The following is a 19,809-nucleotide window of genomic DNA, read 5'->3' as shown; positions in this document are numbered from 1 at the left end:
TCCATAAGGATCAGTCTTATCACCACTACTGTTTAATCTGTTTGTCAGTCCATTGGCGTTGCTCATTTAATCCTTGGGAATTAGCTCATACTCCTATGCAGATGATTTCCTTTTGATTCACTATGTAAATCCATTGAACATAGACTTAAAGACAGTTCAGAACTATCTCAATGAGGTTGCTAGTTGGCTCACCAAACATCATTTGATATTAAACCACGATAAGACAATAGCGTTCTGGGTAACGGGTTATAGCCCTCTGCCATCCTTAATACCTACATTGTTTAACAGGCAAATAGTTCCGGTACAATCTTTTAAATATCTAGATGTGATCATAGATTCTGCTCTCTCTTTCAATGATCAAATATCCGATGTAGTAAAAAAGTCCTTTTACCAGCTACGGCAATTGCGTTCTATCAGAAATTGTATTGATAAAGACTCCTTACGTATCTTAGCCTATGCTTACATTACAAAACATTTTGATTACTGTAATATTATTTATGCAGGCATTACTAAGTCTAACTTAAAACATTTACAAACAGCTCAGAACACGACCGCTTGTATCATCTGTCGAGCCTCAAAATACGAAAGGGCCACGCCTCTTCTACGTCGTCTTCACTGGCTTCCAATAGACTTTAGAGTAAAATTTAAGGTTCTCATTCTGACATTTAAAGCGCTCCATTTAGCTACCCCATCTTACCTTGCGAACCTTACTATTCCATATACACAGAAACGAATGCTCCACTCACTCACAGACGATAGATTAGTGATCCCTCCACCCTCAAGGGCTAGATGGGAATCCACACGTGCCTCAGCCTTTTTCTTTTTATCCCCTGCACTGTGGAACTCCCTTCCAAAATCAATTAGGGTAGAAGAATCATATCCTCTTCTCCGTAAAGCTCTGAAAACTTACTTTTACGAAACTGCTTTTGAAATATAACATTAAGATGAGAAAGAAAACCACACAGGTATGAAATATGCTTTACACTACACAAAGAGAAATAAAATTTTAGATAATTGTGTATGACTGATGCAATGATTGTCTTTGTTATCTTCAGTATGGAAGTTCCGTTTGTGCTGTCCTATCATATAATGGATTTCCTAGCTTAAACTATGTTGCATGTTATTGTACATTTTAAACCATTCTGGCTTGCTATGCAATATGTGACGGTATAGTAAACAAATAAATGATAAACAGTAAGATGTCTTCCCCTCCCCCATGAGCTGTTCAGCACCCTTACTTGCAGCATGTGACAATAAAGTGATCTACAACACTGGAGCTGCCAAAGCTACACTTGCCTTTTGCCATTTGCAGGATACAGACCGTAGAAGCCTTTCTGGCATTGGCTTTGGTCTCCCAATGCTGGAGATGCCGAATCTTCTTTCAATGTTTTGCCATTTGCGGGACACAGACTGTAAAGTCTGTCCGTCATTGGCCTCAGTTCCCCCATGTTGGATTTGGCTAATCTTCTTTCAGTCTTTTGACATTTGCGGGACGCAGACCATAGAAGTCTGTCTGGTATTGGCCTCAGTTCCCATTACTCCTGCCCAAGATAACACCACAACAGCATATTGTGTTTCCATCCTCTTTCTATTTAGGCATCCCCTTGTCTATCCCATGCATTTTGAATTCGCTCACCGTTTTTGACACTACCACCTCTCCTGGAAGGGCATTCCAGGCGTCCACTACCCTTCTCTGTGAAAAAGTATTTCCTGACTTTATTCTTAAAATCATCTGAACCTCCTCAAGTCTTTTTATGTCCTTGAAGAGATATGGTCTCCAAAACTGGACACAATACTCCAAGTGGGGCCTCATCAATGACTTGTACAGGAGCATCAACACCTCCTTTCTTCTGCTGGTTACACCTTACTGTATATACAGGCTAACAGTTCTTCTAGTGGTACCCAGTGTGTGTTGCAGACAGCCATTTCTCTAGTCTTATTCCGGCTTTGTCTCCAATCTTGTTCCAGCCTTGCTCCAGGCTATTTGGCCTTCGATCCCAGTTCCTAGGTTCCTTGCTGCCCCTGGTTCCAACTTGGTCAAACCAGCCCCATGGGCTCTTCTCAAAGCCACTCCCAGGTCCTGATCCTCTCACACCTGCCTCTAAGGGCTCTTCTCAGAGCCACTCGCTAGCCCTTTCTTAGCCAGGGCATGACTTACCTGCCATTAGTCAGAGCCTTCCTAACCTTTGGGTTGGACAGGCAGTGTCAACCCAACTGTAGTCCAAGGGCTCACCTACCCTGATCTGTGACAGACTGCAAAGGCCATGAGCTCGGACGAGTCACCCACCTTGCAGCTGCTTCATCAATTGGCTGTTCAGCTCTATCAACTCTCTGGTTCTGTCTGGGACCTGACCACCTCATGGGCCACCTCCAAATGTCAGTGGTGCCACAGGCCTTGGTCTCTCCAGTATCGGCCACCAGTTCAGCTCCAGTGGCCGTATCCTAGCTTGCAGGTATTAGGCTGGTGGGTCCTCCTAGATATGATGGGAGTCCTAAGGCCTGTAGAGTTTTTATCAACCAAAGTCTAATAATTTTCAAACTTCAAGCAAGGGACTTCATCTCAGATAGGGACCGTGTAGCTTATATTATATCCTTGTGGTCAGGCCAAGCCCTAGCACGTTCCTCTCTAATCTGGGAATGAAATGACCCAGTGCTGAATCCAAATAGCTTCATTGAACATTTCTAAAGGGTCTTTGAGGAGCCTGGAAAGACCTCCTCTGCAGCTTACGAGCTCCTCAAGCTGAAACAAGGGTTGTAAACCCTTGGGAATTAAGTCATCCAGTTCTGCACCTTGGCTTTGGAGCTAACTTGGAATAATGAGAGCCTTGTGGCAGTCTTCTGGCAATGGTTAGTGCCCCAAATTAAAGATGAACTGGCAGGATGGGATTTTCCTACTGCACAGGACGACCTCATCCATCTTTGTAACCAGGTAGACATCCGATTACAAGAGCAGACCCGGTAGCGACAATCTTCTTGCTGGATGATTTGCCTGATGCCTAATTTCCAGCCTGCCCTGCCTGCACCCTACAACTAAGGACTCCTCTTCCTCAGACTCTCAGGAACCCACCCAGGTGGATTACTCAACCCTCTCAGAACAGGAAAAGCAGAGACACCAAACTCTGAATTTATGTCTCTACTGTGGTGGTAGAGGACACTATGTTCTTAAATGTTCTAACAATTTGGGAAACTGTTGGGCCTAACCCTGGCTAAGGCTAGATTCTTCTGTCTGCATTCCCTGCACTTTAGTTCCAGGTACACTAGAGTCAAACCATGAACTGACAACTCATTCCAAAACTACAAAGACTAAGGAACACTCGAGGAAGTTACATGGAAATACTTCTAAAACAAATAGGAGGAAATATTTTTTCACTCAATGAATAGTTAAGCTCTGGAACTGTTTGCCGGAGGATGTGATAACAGTAGTTAGCGTATCTGGGTTTAAAAAAGGTTTGGAAAAGTTCCTGGAGGAAAAGTCCTTAGTCTGCTATTGAGACAGTCATGGGAAGCAACTGCTTGCCCTGGGATTTGTAGCATGGAATATTGCCACGATTTTGGGTTTCTTCCAGGTACTTGTGACCTGGCTTGGCCACTGTTGGAAAATAGGATACTGGGCTAGATGGACATTGGTGTGACCCAGTATGGCTACTCTTATGGTCTTATGACCCATTGATATAAGTTTAACACTTACGTTCTGCTCCACACTCAGAGCATTTGTCCCGTTTCGACTGCCTGTAAATATTTTCCTGGAACTTTAAGTTTTTAATATAAGTATTTTTGTCCAACATGTCCTGGATTTTGTTTTGCTGCTCTTTATATAATTCTTGGCATCTAAAAAAAAAAAGAAAAAAGTGTAATGTAGTCAAAGCAAAACAATAGGTCCTGCTAGCTATATAATCCCTTTTCTACCAGTAAACTTTATAAAACAACATCCAAAATCTGAATAGGAAAGAAGGTCATTTTCAAAAAAGAAAAACATCTATCTTTTTTTTCAAAAATACCGTTTCAAATACGGTTTTGTGCTTTGGATGTTTTTCTTTTATTTATTTATTATTTATTTTAGTGCATTTCTATCCCACAATTTCCCACAAGCGCAGGCACAATGTGGCGTACAATAGCTCAAGAAAAATTACAATAAAAGAAAGGTAGAAACATAGGATGACAGAGTTAGGATGAATTCACAGAAGACATGGGAAGGAAAAATTGTCCAACAAGAGCAAGTGGGTTAGAGTCCCACTTCAGACTACAACGTGAGAGACAAATGGTGGGGTTCATTAAAGAATAGTCCATTTTTGGAAAAAAAAAGTCCAAGTGAAAAACGCACAAAATCAAGCCATTAGAATGTAGGAGGAGCCAACATTCTTAGTAGACTGGTCCCCCAGACATCCCAGCAGAGCAATGGGGCACCCTACGGGGCACTGCTGTGGACTTCATATAAATGCTCCGAGGTACACATCTCACCACTGCTCCCTTACCTTGTCTGCTGAGCCCTCCTAAACCCACCCAAACCCCACTATCCTCAACTGCACACAACTACGAAAGTCCTTACAGATGAAGGGGACATCTATTTGTGGGTATAGTGGGTTTCTGGTGAGGGGTCACAGTTTCCACCACAAATGTAACACAGGGTATGGGCCTGGGTCCACCTGTCTGCAGTGCACTGTACCCAGCACTAGAAATCCAAGGACCTGCAAGCTTTTCTAATGGATCTGAGTATTACATCTGAGGGTGGCATACATAATGCTTTTCATCACGTTTTTGAGGGGTGGGAGGGGGTCAGTGACCACTGGGGAGTAAGGGGAGGTCACCCCTGATTCCCTCAAGTGATCATATGGAGGGGCATAATCGAACGTCGCCGGTGAAATAGATTGCCGGCGATCTATTTTGGCGGCGGCGCAACAGCTAGCTGAAACCGTATTATCGAAAAAGATGGCCGGTCATCTTTTCTTTCGATAATACGGTTTAGCCCAGCCAAATGCCACAGTTCGCCAGGTTTGAGACAGAGTTCACCGGGTTTGAGATGGCCGGTTTTGTTTTTTAGTGATAATGGAAAAAACTGCCGGCGATCTCAAACCCGGTGAAATCCAAGGCATTTGGTCATGGGAGGAGCCAGCATTTGTAGTGCACTGGTCCCCATGACATGCCAGGACACCAACCGGGCACCCTAGGGGGCACTTCTACAAATTTAAAAAAAATATACAAATGCCTCCCAGGTGCATAGCTCCCTTACCTTGGGTGCTGAGCCCCCCAAATCCCCCCAAAACCCACTCCCCACAACTCTACACCACTACCATAGCTCTTATGGGTGAAGGGGGACACCTACATATGGGTACAGTGGAGTTTGGGGGGTTTGGAGGGCTCAACTCTTACCACCACAAGTGTAACAGGTAGGGGATGATGGGCCTGGGTCCGCCTGCCTGAAGTCCACTGCAACCAACAAAAACTGTTCCAGGGACCTGCATACTGCTGTCAGGGAGCTGGGTATAACATTTGAGGCTGGCAAAAAAGGGTTTTATTTTTATTTTTTTAGTGTGGGAGGGGGTTGGTGACCACTGGGGGAGTACAGGGAAGTCATCCCCGATTCCCTCCGGTGGTCATCTGGTGAGTTGGGGCACCTTTATGAGGCTTGGTCATGAAAATAAAAGGACCAAGTTAACCCAGCGAAATACTGCTTAATGCCGCTGTTTGTTTTTCCATTATCCACGAAAGCCGGCCATCTGGTAGCCACGCCCATGTACCGCCTTCGCTCCGCCGCCGACACGCCCCCTTGAACTTTCGCCGGCTTAACAATGGGAAAGCGGCGATGGTGTCCAAAAAGCAGCTTTCGATTATATCGATTTCGCCGCTTTTGAGAGATCACCGGCCAAGTCCCGATTTATGTCGGAAGATGGCCGGCGATCACTTTCAAAAATCAGCTGGATGGTCATTTAGGGCACCTTTTTGTATCTTATTTGTTATAAAAGCAGGTCTAGTTCCAAACATCTTAATTTTATTCCTGGACATTTTTGTTTTGTTCCATTATGGCAGAAAAACCTCCAAGTGTTAGGAACACCCAGATCCCGCCTTTAACATGCCCCTGACACACCACCTTGTGATTTGAACACACTTCTGATGGATTTCACAGAATAATATCTAAAAATTGGTTTTGAAAAAATACTGATCTGGACATTTTTGTAAGAAAAAAGTCCAAATTGCTGCTCTATGCCACTTTTTAGACATTTTTCTCTTTCAAAAATGAGCCCAATAGTAACATAGTTAATGTCAGCAGATAAATATCTGCATGGTCCATCCAATCTGCCCAACAAGGTGGCCAAAGTTGAATCTGGCACTCTGCACAGATTCCATTTCTTCATGATTAAACACTGGTATACTTCATCTCTATCTCTCCCTGCCAATGCTGAGGCACAGACTGTAGAAGTCTGCCCAGCACCGGCCTTACTTCCCAAGCACTAGAGTTGTCAAAGCCAACTCCAGTCTTGATCTTCATCTCTTTGCAATTTCTGGGACTCAAACCGTAGAAATCTGCCTGGCATTGGTCTTGCTTCCCAGCCTATGAAGCTGCCATCAAAGCTCACTCCAATTATGAGGTCATTTTAGTATTGTTGCTTTAAATTCCATCCTTTTTGTATATAGTGATCCTCTGTGTTTATCCCAAGTGTTCTTGAATTCCATCACTGTTTTTGTCTTCACAACCTCCCGCAGGAGAGCATTCCAGGTGAAAAAAAGTACTTCCTGATGTTGCTCCTCCCACCCTGCATCCTCAACTCATGACCTCTAGTTCTATCACTTCCTTATCTCTGAAAAAGATTAGTTTGTATATGAATACCTTTTAAATATTTTAATGTCTGTATTATACCCCCCCCCCCCCCCAAAAAAAAAAAAAATACCTCCTTTCCTCTAGGGTATACATAATTCAGGTCTTCAAATCTCTTTTATGTCTTTTGGCACAAGCTCCGTTATCAATTTTGTTGTCTTCCTCTGAACCTCCTCAAGTCTTTTGATGTCCTTAGCAAGATTTAGCTTCCAAAACTGAACACAATACTCCAAATTCGACCTCACCAAAGGCTTGTACAGAGGCATAAGTACTTCCTTTCTTCTACTGGATATGCCTCTCTCTATGCAGCCCAGCATCCTTCTGGCTATGGCCACCACTTTGTTATGTGGAGGGGCATAATCGAACGCGAACGCCCATCTCCATGGGTGTCTATCTCCGAGAACGAGTACGTGAAGGGGTGGGACAAACAGTATTTTCGAAAAAGATGGGCGTCCATCTTTTTTTTCGATAATACGGTTTGTGCCGGGCAAATGCATCGGATTTGTGCGGATTTGAGCTGGGCGGTATCGTTTTTCAGCGATAATGGAAACTAAAGGCGCCCAGCTCAAAAACGAACAAATCCAAGGCATTTGGTCGTGGGAGGGGCCAGGATTCGTAGTGCACTGGCCCCCCTCACATGCCAGGACACCAACCGGGCACCCTAGGGGGCACTTGTAACAATAAAAAAGTAAAATACCTCCCAAGCCCACAGCTCCCTTCCCTTGGGTTCTAAGCCCCCCAACCCCCCCCCCCCAAAACCCACTGCCCACAACTCTACACCATTACCATAGCACTTATGGCTGCAGAGGAGCACCTAGATGTGGGTACAGTGGGTTGGGGGGGGGGGGGTTGGAGCGCTTCCTGGAATCAAGGATATCCTGGACCTCATACTCATGGTCCAGATCTACTGGAACAGTACATGTGGCAAGATGTTTGTCTTTTTTCCACTTCAACACCAATGGTTTGAGAATGGACACATGGATGAATCCGCAGACTGGAAAGGTAATCTCAGCCAGTAAGTGACAGATCCAACTTGGCAAATGATTGCATATAGTCCAATGAATCGAGGAGCGAACTTGGTAGATTGGGTCTTAAGTGGGAATTTGAATGCATAACCAAACCAGGTCCCCAGGCTGGAAATGGGGAACAGAATATATCTTCTTATCTGCCTGCTTCTTATATTGTTCAGCAGGTTTACTCTCTTTACAAATTCTGAAGGCTAGGCAGGCCCCAGCGAGTGACAGGTGAGTCATGCCCTGGCAGAGACTAGGTAGTGAGTAGCTTTTAGAATAGCCCTTGGGGGCTGGCCAGACATAATCAAGGCCAGGAGTGGCTCTGAAAAGAGCCCATGGGGGTGCCCTGATGAGTCAGGATGGAGAGTGGTTCTTAAGAGAACCACTGAGGCTGGTCTGATGGGGTCAAGGCCAGAGAACAGCATGAGCTGGAAGACCAGGAGATCCAAAGGCCTAGGACTGAAAGAAAGTAGGAGATGAAGCCTGAAACAAGGCTGGAACAAGGCTGGAGGCAAGTCTGAAGACAAGGCAAGTGACCCATTGCAAAGGCAAGGAAGCAGGGTCTTTGAACCCCTTATATGAAGGGCTCAGCCCCTGACATAATTAGAGAGTGTTCCTCCAACCTTCCACCACTGGCCCTTTAAAACGGTCTTTCCTGTGTGCGCGCCTGGAAAAGCTGGCATTGGCTGGCGCAGGAAAATGCAGCCCACATGGCTGGTGGGCTCCCTAAAGTGCTGGAAGCCACAGCACGGGCAACCTGCCATGCCAACAAATCAGCCCAGGACTCCAAAGGTGGTCTCAGATCCTGACCCCAATGCCCACCAGGACCAGCAGGTATGCCAGGACATGGGGCACGGCCATTGGTCATGACACCTAGATATTTTAATTTATTCAGTGCTTACTTAAATTGATATTTGACAATCTCTTCATACATTTCAGGACACTTGAGAGGCATTATTTCAGTTTCAGAAGAGTTCAGTTTATAGCCAAAACCTATTTAATATTGCTGTATAATATGCAATATATATGGTACAGAATCTAGAGTAGGGTACACCAGTATTTTGGTTTCTATAGTTCCACATTTGACACCTTGAATATTAGAGCAAGATCTTAATGCTGATAAAATGAAGATACGTACCCGTAGCAGGTATTCTCCGAGGACAGCAGGCTCAATATTCTTACATGTGGGTCGTCGTCCGCGATGGCCCAGGAGACGGAAGAAACCTTTCAAAGATCTGGAACCTTCCTGAACGTTCCGTCACGTGGGTCGACCCACTGCGCATGCGTGGGCGGCTTCCCGCCCGCAACGCAAACATGTAGCGATCAGTATAATAAAAAGCAAAACAATATAAGTGTAAACAACTCCAACAGGGAGGAGGGAGGGTTGTAAGAATATTGAGCCTACTGTCCTTGGAGAATACCTGCTACAGGTATGTATCTTCATTTTCTCCAAGGACAAGCAGGCTCAATATTCTTATATGTGGGGTATCCCTAGCACCCAGGCTCACTCAAAACAAACAACACAGGTCAATTGGGCCTCGCAACGGCGAGGACGTAACAGAGATTGACCTGAAAACAAACTCAACTAGGTGAGAGTGCAGCCTGGAGCAAAACAAAAATGGGCCTAGGAGGGTGGAGTTGGATTCTAAACCCCGAACAGATTCTGCAGCACCGACTGCCCAAACCGACTGTCGCGTCGGGTATCCTGCTGAAGGCAGTAGTGAGATGTGAATGTGTGGACTGATGACCACGTTGCAGCCTTGCAAATCTCCTCAATGGAGGTTGACTTTAAGTGAGCCACTGACACAGCCATGGCTCTAACATTATGAGCCGTGACATGGCCCTCCAAAGTCAGCCCAGCTTGGGGATAAGTGAAGGAAATGCAATCCACCAGCCAATTAGAAATGGTGCATTTTCCGATGGCAACTCCCCTCCTGTTGGGATCGAAACAAACAATTGGGCAGACTGTCTGTAGGACTTTGTCCGCTCCACGTAAAAGGCCAATGCTCTCTTACAGTCCAAGGTGTGCAACTTGTCCTCACCAGGGCGGGTATGTGGACGGTGAAAAAATGTTGGCAAGACAATTGACTGGTTCAGATGGAACTCTGACACCACCTTCGGCAGGAACCTAGGGTGAGTGTGGAGGAGTACTCTGTTATGATGAAACTTGATATAAGGTGCATGCACTACCAGGGCTTGGAGCTCACTGACTTCACGAGCTGAAGTAACAGCCACCAAGAAAATGACCTTCCAGGTCAAGTACTTCAGATGGCAGGAATTCAGTGGCTCAAAAGGAGCTTTCATCAGCTGGTTGAGAACGACTTTGAGATCCCATGACACTGGTGGAGGTTTGGGGGCTTTGACAAAAGCAAACGCCTCTCATGAAACGAACTACTAAAGGCTGTCCAGAGATAGGCTGACCTTCTACACATTGATGATAAGCACTAATCGCACTAAGGTGAACCCTTACGGAGTTGGTCTTAAGACCAGACTCTGATAAGTGTAGAAGGTATTCAAGCAGGGTTCGTGTAGGACAAGAAAAAGGATCTAGGGCCTTGCTGTCACACCAGACGGCAAACCTCCTCCATTTAAAAGAATAACACCGTTTCGTGGAATCTTTCCTGGAAGCAAGCAAGACTCGGAAGACACTCTCCGAAAGGCCTAAAGAGGCAACTTCTAAGTTCTCAACATCCAAGCCGTGAAAGCCAAAGACTGGAGGTTGAGATGTAGAAGCGACCCCTCGTTCTGGGTAATGAGGGTCGGAAAACACTCCAATCTCCACGGTTCTTCGGAGGACAACTCCAGAAGAAGAGGGAACCAGATCTGATGGAGCCAAAAAGGGTGCAATCAGAATCTTGCCTGAGTTTCAGCAGAGTCTTTCCTACTAGAGGTATGGGAGGATACGAATACAGAAGGCCCCTGCTTCCGAAGTGTTCTTCAGCAGCTAGTCGTCGAGATAAGGGAACACATGCACTCCCAGTCTGCATAGCGATGCTGTGACAACTGCCAAGCACTTTGTGAAGACCCTGGGCGCAGATGCTAGGCCAAAGGGCAGTACACAGTACTGAAAGTGCTGAGTTCCCAACTGGAATCGAAGGTACTTCCTGTGAGCTGGAAGTACTGAGATGTGAGTGTAGGCATCCTTTAAGTCCAGAGAGCATAGCCAATCATTTTCATGAATCATAGGAAAAAGGGTGCCCAGGGAAACCATCCTAAACTTTTCTTGGACCAGGAATTTGCTCAGGGCCCTTAGGTCTAGGATGGGACGCACCCCCCCCCCCTGTTTTCTTTTGCACAAGGAAGCACCTGGAATAGAATCCCAGCCCTTCTTCCCCTGGTGGAACAGGGTTGACCGCATTGGCCTTTAGAAGGGCGGAGAGTTCCTCTGCAAGTACCTGCTTGTGCTGGGAGCTGAAGGATTGAGCTCCTGGTGGGCAATTTGGAGGCTTGGATGCCAGATTGAGTATGTATCCTATCCGGACTATTTGAAGAACCCACCTGTCGGAGGTTATAAGAGGCCACCTTTGGTGAAAAAATAACAACCTCCCCCCAACAGGTAAGCCACCCAGTATGGACACTTTTACTGCAGCTATGCTGCACTGGAGCCAGTCAAAAGCCCGTCCCTTGCTTTTGCTGGGGAGCCCTAGGGGCCTTAGGCGCACGGCGTTGACGAGAACGCATATGCTGGGACTGAGCCTGTACTGGCTGTCGAGAAGCAGGAGTGTACCTACGCATATTATAGGAATAGGGAGCAGTCTTCTTCCCTCCAAAAAACCTCCTAGAAGAGGAGGCAGTAGCAGAAGACGTCCGGCGGGAGAGAGAATCCATGGCATCATGATGCTTTTTCATCTGATCAACCATATCCTCTACTTTTTCTCCAAAAAGATTATCCCCCCGGCAAGGAACATCCGCCATTCACTGCTGGGTCTTGTGATCCAGGTCAGAGACACGCAGCCATGAGAGTCTGCGCATCACTATACCTTGAGCAGCTACTCAGGATGCTACATCAAAAGTGTGGTAAGACCCCCTGGCCAGAAATTTGCGACACGCCTTCTGCTGCCTGACCACCTGGTGAAAAGGTTCAGCAAGCTCCTGAGGAAGTGCTTCAACTAAACTGGACAGTTGCCTCACCGAGTTCCATAAGTGAATGCTCGTGTACAGCTGGTATGTTTGGATCTTGGCGGCGAGCATTGCGGCCTGATACATTCTCCTCCCAAAAGAATCCAAGGTCCTAGACTCTCTGCCTGGGGGCGCCGAGGCATAGTTTCTAGTACTCTTGGCTCTTCTGAGAGCAGAGTCCACCACCATGGAATCGTGAGGAAGTTGTACCTTCACCATTACAGGCTCTCCATGGACTCTATACTGGGACTTCTTGGGAACCACTGGATTAGAGAGAGGGCAAGACCAATTCTGCATCAGCCCTTCCCTGAGTGTATTGTGCATGGGGGGCCGTTGCAACCTCTGCAGGTGGAGAACGATAATCCAGGACCTTGAGCATCTCAGCCCTGGGCTCATCCACAACCTCCATAGGGAATGGAATGTCCTTAGACAGTTCCCATACAAAGGATGAGAAAGTAAGACTCTCAGGTGGAGACATCCTTACTTCAATCGGTGGAGTAGGATCAGAGGGAAGCCCACAGGAGTCTTCCTCCGAAAAATGCCTGGGGTCTTCCTCTTCTCTCCATGAGTGCTCCTCTTCTGTATTGGACAGAAGCTCCCTAAGAGCAGCCCGAACCCGAGCCTGCCTCGACTTCGAGGATCAATGACCTTGTGGGGGATGTTGAGAAGTTGACCCCTGCCTGGACTCCGGTGAAGCTTCCTCCACCGACGTCGAGGGGAAGTCGACCTGGGTGGCAACCGGCCCCGGTACCACAAGCTGCACCAAGGGCAGGGACCTCTTCACAGGTGATTGTCCAGATGCCGTCTCCGCAGTCGGTATGGGAGGCGCAAGCACCCCCAACATCGAGGCAGACTGACGAATCAACCCTTCCAGAAGCTCTGGAAGAAGGGCCCGGATGCGCTTGTCAAGAGCTGCCATCGGAAAAGGCGGTGGGGTCAGTGCCAGAATCTGAGGGGGCTCGAGAGCCGGTACCAGGCTGCCAAACAACCGATGCATCGACACCTCATGAATGGAGGGTGAGCGATCCTCCCGGTGCCAACGCTTCTCGGGTGCCGACTCCCTCGGCTCTCCTGAGCTCTCGGTACCATGCCTGGAAGGAGATCGATGACGATGCTTCTTCGCCTGCGCTTGACGCCCGTCACTGAGACTCCTCGGTACCGATGAAGAGGACGTGGAATCCTCACGCCTCCTTGGGGTCGGGTCCGACGAAGGTCGGTCCTGGGGGGCCTGCATAGCAGTAGGCCTCGAGACGGGTGGAGACCCACTCGATGCATCGCTGCTCCCAGCTCGAAGCGGTCTTTCGGCAGCCATTACCTGGGCTCTTGGTGTCGCTGCTTCCCTCGACGTCAATGTGAATGCTGCCGACCTCGGGACTGATGCCGATGCCAATGTCGAAGGACCGGACCGATCAGAAAAAAGTCTCTCGCGCTGAGCCTCTTGAGCCACCTGGGTCCTTTTCTTCATTAACTTACACAGCTTACAAGCAGCTGGAAGGTGATCGGGCCCAAGACACTGGAGGCACCATGCGTGGGGGTCGGTACCCGAGATGGTCCGGCCGCTGGGACTCTTCGATGACATGGGCGGGAAAATAGCGTCCACAAAATCAAAAGGCTCGATTGTGCCAATTAAAAAGGCACAAAAAAAGGGAAAAAAAGACCCGGCCAAGCAGCCTAAATGCGGCTGCAACGAAAAAAGAAAGGAAACTTGAAAAATGAGGTAAAAACTAAAAAATAAGGGAAAGAACTTCTTCTTTTTTTATTTTACTTGAGGAAGTTAAATAAAAGAAGTAAAAAGGGTGCGATAAATGCAAAAAAGCGGTCTCCTGAGCAAAACACAAGGGAGTAGCGGCGAGCACAACTCTCTCGAGGCGCGGAAGAAAAACAACTGATCGCTCCACGTTCGCATCGCAGGCGGGAAGGTTCGGGAACGTTCGGGAAGGTTCCAGATCTTTGAAAGGTTTCTTCCGTCTCCTGGATCATTGACGCAGACGACAACCCACATGTAAGAATATTGAGCCTTCTTGTCTTCTGAGAATAAAGGTTCTAATACAATACTATATAATAATGGTGATAATGGACACCCTTGTCTTGTGCTGCGACATGGATGAAATGGTGCAGATAACATATTGTTTATCTGTATTCTAGTAGTCAGTGAGGTGTACAGTACTTTGATTATCCGAATAACTTCAGATTGAAAATCAAACCAAACCAGTAGGCTGTATAGTCTGAGCTGCTTGAATTACATCATTAGTAAATAATTTAGTATTGTCACTAGATAGTTAACCTTGTATGAATCCTGTTTGGTCTCTTGATATATTATTAGATAAAACCAGTTACAGTCTGGAAGCCAATATCTTAACATAAATGTTTGCATCAACATTAATTAAAGATAATGGTGCAGCAATAGGTCGAACAATTATCATGGCCTCAGTAAAGGAGCCATTAATATTTCTGGATTCATTGATATAGGTGTAGAAGAATGTCAACTTAGGAATTAATAAGGATTGAAAAGCCACATAAAATTCTATTGTTAGTCCATCTGGACTGGGAGCTTTATGTTTAGCCATTCCTATTAAAATTGAAGCAATATCTTCTTCAGTAATACGCTTTGACAGGCAAATATTATCCTCATGGGAGATAGTGAAGTATGGCTTTTCTCTAGAAAGTTGGAGCTAGCAAACGAGTTATCATATACCTTCACCTCCGACTCCCCCTTCACATTCTTCCCAGACTCTGGCTGAGTACTTTCATAATAAGGTTCACAAGATTAACCTTGAATTTTCAACTAAGTTACTTCCACCTCTCCTTCCCTCAGTCCATTCTCTCAATCCTCCTACAAACCCCTGCCTCATTTTCTTCCTTTCTGAAATCAGGGAGGAAACTGCACATTTCTTTCCTCCTCCAAACTGACTACCGGTTCCTCTGATCCTTTCCCATCCATCTACTTAGCACTATCTCTCCTACTGTCATCCCGTCTATCTGTCATATCCTCAGTCTTTCACTTTCCACTGCAACTGTTCCTGTTGCCTTCAAATATGCTGTAGTTTCACCATGACTAAAAACAAAAAAAAAAATCCTTCATTAGATCCAACATGTTCTTCCAACTAGCCCTATCTCTCTCCTCCCATTTCCTATCCAAGATATTGGAATATACTGTTCGCTGCCGTTGTCTTGACTTTCTTTCATTTGATCCACTTCAATTTGACTTTTGCCCTCTTCATTCGACTGAAACAACCCTTGCTGAAGTCTCGACCTGTTCCTGGACAAATCCAAAGGTCTCTATTCTATCCTCATCCTTCTCGATCTATCTGCTGCTTTTGACACTGTTGATCACCACCTACTCCTTGATACGCTGACCTCACTTGGATTTCACTGGTTTTCTTCTTACCTCTTCCATCGCATTTTGTGTATACTCTGGCAGATCCTCCTCCACTTCTATCCCACTATCAGCTTCAGGGTTCTGTCTTGGGACCTCTTCTTTTCTCCATCTATATTTCTTCCCTTGGCGCTTGATCTTATCCCATGGCTTTCAGTATCACCTTGATGCTGATGACTCCGAAATTTACCTCTCCACACCAGAAAGTTTAGCAGGAATCCAGGCCTAAGTATCAATCTGCCTGTCTGACATTGCTGCCTGGCTATCTCACCAACATCTGAAACTAAACATGACCAAGACTGAGCTTCTTATCTTTCCTCCTAAACCCACCTCTCCTCTTCCCCCATTCTCTATCTCTGTGGATAACAATCTCATCCTGCTGTCTCATCAGCTCATAACCTTGGGTTATCTTTGACTTCTCTCTTTCTTTCTCTGCACATATCCAACAGACTGCTAAAACCTGTCATTTCTCCCTCTATAATATCAACAAAATTTGTTATTTCCTTTCTGAGAACACTACCAAAACCCTTATCCACACTCTTATCACCTCTTGCTAAGACTATTGCAATTTGCTTCTCACAGGTCTCCCACTAAGCCATCTCTCTCTCCACTTCAATCTGTTCAAAATTCTGCTGCATGACTGGATTACTGCAATGCACTATACAATGGTCTGACTACAAAGGGCCTGCACCAGCTCCAGTTGATTCAGAATGCAGCAGCAAGACACATAGAAAGTTTGCAAGTGACATGACCATATCACACCATTTTTGCAAAACTTAATTGGCTACCAGTACAATACAGGGCTACATTTAAAACTCTATGTCTGATCTTCAAGGCCCTGAAAGGGAAATGGCCCTGAGTACCTGAAGCACAGGATGATCCTCTACAACACCTCCTAGAACACTAAGATTCTCTCAAGGACTATCACTAACCACACCCTCTCCAAAAGACATTACACAATGTGATACCTGCAAATGAGCCTTCTCCGGAGTAGCCCCCACACTCTGGCGGCTGAGGGGTGATATGATGGAGGTGTACAAAATAATGAGTGGGGTAGAGCGGACTGATGTGAAGCGTTTGTTTACACTTTCTAACATAATAGAACCAGGGGACACAAGATGAAATTAGAATGTGGTAGGTTTTAAAACAATCAGAGAAAGTTTTTCTTTACTCAGCGCGTAGTTAGACTCTGGAACTCATTGCCGAAGAAGGTAGTGACGGCAGCTGGCCTTGCTGAGTTTAAAGGGGGTCTGGATAGATTCCTGAAGGAAAAGTCCATTGATCGTTATTAAATGTTGGGTTTTTGCCAGGTTCTTGGGGCCTGGATTGGCCGCTGTCGGAGACAGAGTGCTGGGCTTGATGGCCTTTGGTCTTTTTCCCAGCGTGGCGGTGCTTATGTGCTTATGTGGAATGCGCTGCCTGAAAGGCTCCACTTATCACAAGATTATCGCTATTTCAGGAAGCAGGTGAAGCATGGCCGTCAACCAGGCCTTTAATTAGAAGAAGAAACTAAAGTGTTAATCTCACTCACACACACAAGGAGTGACTAGGGCTGCATATACTGCAGCAGGACGTGTTTTATCCACTCCTACCCTAGCTAATATTTAACCATTTCTCAGACCTCTTGTGCAACTTTTTTTAAATCAATCACCTTACTTTCTAAATCTTACTACTTCCTTATTTATTTATTTATTTATTGCATTTGTATCCCACATTTCCCACCTCTTTGCAGGCTCAATGTGGCTTACAATACATCATAAGTGGGTGAAATATATTAGAAATAGACATTTAGTATTACCTATCTATATGCTACATCTTTGCTTTACCCTTCACTGTCAATTAAAATATTCTATTATGTATTGTGTTGACATTGTAAGTAGTATACCATGCCATACTTTGTATTGTTTTGAATATTTTTACTGCTATAATTGTCTATTGCTCATGTTTGATCTATTCTTACTGTACACCGCCTTGAGCGAATTCCTTCAAAAAACGGTAAATAAATCCTAATGAATAATAAATAAATAATTATATTCCTCCAGTTTGCTATCTCATATTAGCCCTCTCCTCAAGTCACTTCATTGGCTCCCTATCCATTTCCGCATACAGTTCAAACTTACACATCATATCGAAAATGTCCTTCTTTACAATCTAAATACAGCCAGTAAGTTAATATAATATCAAATATACACTTCAGTTGAATACGATTGATATAACCAGGGCTTCTTTGTGCTGGTAAGCACCGGTACAGCGTAGCAGCACTTTTTTCCCCCTTCCCCGCCCATCTCCCCCACCTCCACGGCCAGTACTTGCTTTTCCCAGGAGCTGCACCAGAGCTGTGGGCACAGCAAGGTATAGCAAGGAGCTACTGCAGTGCTAGGACACATGCTGTTGTCTCTGCTGATCCCCTGCAACGGCACAGACATTGACATCAGAAGGGAAGGGGATTGGCAGAGCCGACAGCGTGAATCTGAGCCCTGTGACCTTGCGTCTTCTACATCTTGATTCTCACACTGGGAGAAGCATCAGCAGCCCTAGGAGAGTTGCTGGATGCAAAGAAATACTGGTAAGAAGAGAGAGGACAAGGGGAGAAATGTTGGATGGAGAGAGAGGAGGAAGGGAATAAATACTGGATGTGAAGAGAGGGGACAAGGGGAAAAATACTGAATGGGGAGACAGGAGGCAAGGGAGAAATACTGATGGGAAGAGAGGAGGCCGAGTAGAGGGGGACAAAAGGAGAAACAGGACAAGGGGAGAAATGATAGGGAGAGAGTGGACAAGGGGAGAAATGCTGGATGGGGAGAGAAGGGACAAGGGGAGAAATGCTGGAAGGGGAAAGAGAGGACAAAGGGGGAGAAACTGTAAAGGAGAGAGGGTACAAGGGGAGAAATACGGGATGGGGAGAGAGGGGACATAGGGGAGAAACGCTGGATGGGGAGAGAGAGGACAAGGGGAGAAACGCTGGATGGGAAGAGAGGGTACAAGGGAGACATGCTGGATGGGGAGAAAGGGGACAAGTGGAGAAACACTGGATGGGGAGAGAGGGATCAAGGGGAGAAATGCTGGATGAGGACAGAAGGGAAAAGGGAAGAAATGCTGGATGGGAAGAGAGGGGACGAAGAGAGAAATGCTGGCTGAAGAGGGCACAAAAGGGAGAAATACTAGATGGGAAGAGAGAGATGCGGAGTGGAGAGAGAGTGGACAGGGGGACAAATATTGGATGGAGAGAGAGAGAGGACAAGAGAACAAACACTGGATGGGGAAAGAGGGGACAAGGGGAGAAATCCTGGATGAGGAAGAAAGGGAAAAGAGGATAAACACTGCATGGGTAGAGAGGGGACAAGGGCAGAAATGCTGGATGAGGAAAGAGGGGACAAAGGGGAGAAACACTGGATGGGGAGAGAGGGGTCAAGAGGGAGAAATGCTGAATGGGGAGAGAGGGGGAAGGGATAAATACTGGATGAGGAGAGATGGAACAAGGGGAGAAACACTGGATGGGGAGAGAGGGGGTCAAGGGGAGAAATGCTGAATGGGGAGAGAGGGACAAATGGAGAAATACTGGATGAGGAGAGAGGGGACAAGGGGAGAAATGCTGGATGAGAGGGGACAAGGGGAGAAACACTGGATGGGGAGAGAGGGGACAAGGGGAGAAATGCTGGATGGGGAGAGAGGGGACAAGGGAGAAATGCTGGATGGGGAGAGATGGGACAAGGAGAGAAATGCTTGATGAAGAGAGAGGAGGCAAGGGGAGAAATGCTTGATGAGGAGAGAGGGAACAAAGGGAGAAATGATGAATGGGAAGAGAGCGGGCAAGCAGAGAAACACTGGATGGGGAGAGAGAGGACGAGAGAAATGCTGGATGGAGAGAGAGGGTGCAAGGGGAGAAACGATGTATGGGGAGAGAGGGGACAAATGGGAGAAATGCAGGAAGGGGAGAGAGGGAACAAGGGGAGAAACATTGGATGGGGAGAAATATTGGATGGGGAGAGAGGGAACGCTGAATGTGGAGAGAGGAGACAAGGGGAGAAATGCTGGATGGAGAGAGAGAGAGGACGAGAGGAGAAACGCTGGATGGGGAGAGAGGGTAACAAGGGGAGAAAACGCTGGATAGGGAGAGAGGGGGCAAGGGGAGAAATGCTGGATGAGGAGAGAGGGAACAAGGGGAGAAACACTGGATGGGAAGAGGGGACAAGGGGAGAAATGCTGGATGGGGAGAGAGAGAACAAGGGGATAAATACTGATGAGGAGATATGGAACAGGGGAGAAACACTGGATGGGGAGAGAGGGGTCAAGCGGAGAAATGCTGAATGGGGAGAGAGGGGGAAGGGGATAAATACTGGATGAGGAGAGAGGGGACAAGAGGGAGAAATGCTGGATGAGAGGGGACAAGGGGGAGAAACAACTGGATGGGGAGAGAGGGGACAAGGGGAAGAATGCTGGATGCGGAGGAGAGGGGACGGGAGAAATGCTAGATGGGGAGAGAGGGGACA

Source organism: Microcaecilia unicolor, chromosome 2, assembly GCF_901765095.1.
Source record: "Microcaecilia unicolor chromosome 2, aMicUni1.1, whole genome shotgun sequence".
NCBI lineage: Eukaryota > Metazoa > Chordata > Amphibia > Gymnophiona > Siphonopidae > Microcaecilia > Microcaecilia unicolor.
This window is presented reverse-complemented; position numbering follows the sequence as displayed.